Source organism: Octodon degus, unplaced genomic scaffold, assembly GCF_000260255.1.
Source record: "Octodon degus isolate 3935 unplaced genomic scaffold, OctDeg1.0 scaffold00145, whole genome shotgun sequence".
NCBI lineage: Eukaryota > Metazoa > Chordata > Mammalia > Rodentia > Octodontidae > Octodon > Octodon degus.
This window is the reverse complement of record NW_004524721.1, coordinates 318,857-321,843: the sequence shown is the minus strand read 5'-3', so window position 1 is coordinate 321,843 and position 2,987 is coordinate 318,857. Positions and strand designations below refer to the sequence as shown.

Genomic DNA, 2,987 nt, shown 5'->3' with positions numbered 1-2,987 from the left:
CCTGCTGTATTTCCATTATGTTTCTCATAAACCAAAGAAAGACAGGACTTTTGTTTAAAAAGTTATATGGTTTCTCTTATTAATTCTGAATCATAACATTTACAGCTGAGGAAAAATTATTTAAACTAAAGTGTAAAATGGTTAATGGCAAATGATACAGTCCACTTAGAGCTTGCAAAACAATGTTTACCAGATAGACATTTAATAAATAAAATAAGCACTTAGAAAAAGTCCTTTGAAAGCAGGTTAGGGACATCTACTGCATCCTTTGCAGAGATTGGTTTTTAAAAACGCCATATTGTAAAATATGCTGACAAAAACCAAATGCATACAGTATAGCAGCTGCCTACATAGAGGTTTATGAGGTAGCATCCATTAGGTTTGCAGCACACACCACTGGTGACATATTAATCTAAATTTTTCACTCGGAAACATATTTCTTCTGTGTGAAGTCTGGGCACTTTGAATTGCCTCCCAAATCTTTCTTTAAGCTCTTTCCATCCTTTATTGTGGCTAAGCATGTGGCTTTGATCTTCACGAAATGGTCAAAAAGCCCCACGTGGAATAACATTATTTCTGCGCAGAGCAGAAAAGCAGTGGGGTTGGCCAAATCCTTGCCTGAAATGTCAGGGGCTGTCCCATGAACCAACTTGAAGATGGACACCCTGTTGGCTCCAATGTTGCCACTTGGGGTCACACCAAGACCACCAATCAGTCCAGCACACAGGTCATCAAACTGGGATGCATCTTGTAACATATTCAAACACACTGTGGTATATCTCATTAAATTTAATATCTTTGCAATTTTTGGCAACTTTCCTGCACTTTTGCAGAAAAAGTCCAACTGACACTCATGATGTTGGCCTTGTGCACAGCCATGACGTTGCTCTGCTGGTTGCTCTGTGTGTACTCAAAGGCAAACTTGGTGATGTGCTTGCTTGCCTCCTCGGTGATAAGCTCGATGCTCTGCAGGACTCACTCCATGATCATGTGCTCAATCCTACTATATTCTCCTTCAGTGTTCTTGCAAATGATAACAATATTCATGTAAGTGTAAAGGGTTCTGTAGCCTTCAATTGAGATGCACAACCGGATATTGGCATAAAGGTCAAACATTTTACACAACAGCAAATTTATAGATGGGTGACCAGCTGCAACTGGGGGTCTTTAAAGCACCTTTCAGGCCCACCTTTTTCTTATGCATGGACTCCTTCACTTCTGGTGGGAATCATCCATTTTCCTCCAGGTCTCTGAATGGCGATGACATTCTGCTCCTCCCATTGAAAGGGGACTTTAGCAGTGTCAACAATCTTCATAACTGCAGCTGAAATTTCTGTGCCAATACCATCTCCTGGAATTAAAGTTACTGTTTGAACACCACCAGCAAAATCTTTGGTCACCTGTTTTGGGCTGTGGAAATGTCTCCAGAAGCTGAGGGAACTTGAAGATCCATGCAGGCCCCGACATTGAGTCAGTGGTCTTGCAAGGCACAATTGGTGACCAATACCACATCTTTCTTATCCACCTCTCAGGTGATGGTAATTTGTTTTTTTCCAAGATTTGACTATGACAAATCGTGTTGCTACAAAAATAGCTGAACATATATAATTGTGCTATGAAGTTTTCCATTCTATGGGAAAAACACCTAGAATGGGAATACCTGGGTTCATTGGAACCTTCAGTCCTACTTTATTGAGGAGTAATCAAAATGATTTCCTTAGTGGCTGTACCAGTCTACATTCTCATCAGCAGTGGAGAATGGTTCCTTTTTACCCACAGCCTCATCAGCTAATTTGGCATTAATTGATTTCTTTATGACAGCTATTAATTCTGTGGTGAGACAGTATTTCATTGCTATTTTATCTTGCATTTCTTGAATGACAAGTTCAGTGGAACATTTTTTCAAATATTTTTTTTCTAATTATTTTTTCCAAAATTTTATTGAGAAACAAGTAACAGTGACACAGTTTCAAATCCGATTTGTACCAGTGTCAATAATTGATACATTGCATATTGTTGTTTTAGTGGTTATTCACTGTACAAGATGCAGACATTATATCCTGTTTACAAACACTACTGGAACAAAACTTTTTATTCATTGAATTATGAGAATGTAGCTGTATATCTTTCCTGACTATTTTGAATATACACATGCAAAATGGTCGTTCATTTGTATCCACATTTTTGTTTAGTTTTGTCAGAGAAGGGTACTGCAATGTCATTTAAATATTATAGGTACATAAATTCACAAAATATTCAAATATAGTCCAGTAGTCCATAATAGTATTGGGTTTTCTGTAAGATAGGCAATGGCAGAAGTAGTGGACTTGAGGCTTTTATAGCTCAGTATATTAATATTGCTGTACTTTTTATACTTCATTTTTATACTTTTCAGTTGGATGCATAGGACCAAGATAAAGTAAGACCTATATAACAAGAAGTGTAGCTTCTGTTTCTGATAAGGTCAGTCAGATCCCCTCAGAATTTATCCTGAAACCCTATACCACAGTTTGTAGATCCTTTGTCAGTGTCAGAGTGTCAGCAATCTGGATGAGTTACGGCCATTACTAGACCAACTTGCTCACTGTGAAAGCATAACAGAATGTTTTCTCTCCATATGACTCTCCTTAGACACATTCTACCCCATTGATTTCTTTCTTCTGTGGCCCCATAATCTCCTTAATAAGAAAATTTGACACAACTGAGTTACATGATTTTATAGTACAGGTTCTTCTGTGTCCTGAGTCTTCACTGACCTTGAAAAGCTAGGGCCAAAATGTTGCCTGTCCTTGAAGATCTCATATTTCTGTAATTTTGGTCTGGAAACTTAGGTTGTTAACCCTCCAGAAGAGAAGTTTATTGTTATTACTCTACAACATAGGCAATTGAGGTTAACCTCACTATCTGTCTGAATATCAAACATCTTAGGCATAAATAGAACAGGTATTTTCATCAAATATTGATATGTTAAATTTTAAGTCCCTATT

At 37.7% G+C, this 2,987-nt stretch overlaps 1 pseudogene; it reads right to left on the bottom strand.

Moving 5' to 3' along the window:
• Positions 1–407: 407 nt before the first annotated feature.
• LOC101572475 lies at positions 408–1,467 on the bottom strand (annotated as a pseudogene).
• Positions 1,468–2,987: the final 1,520 nt, after the last annotated feature.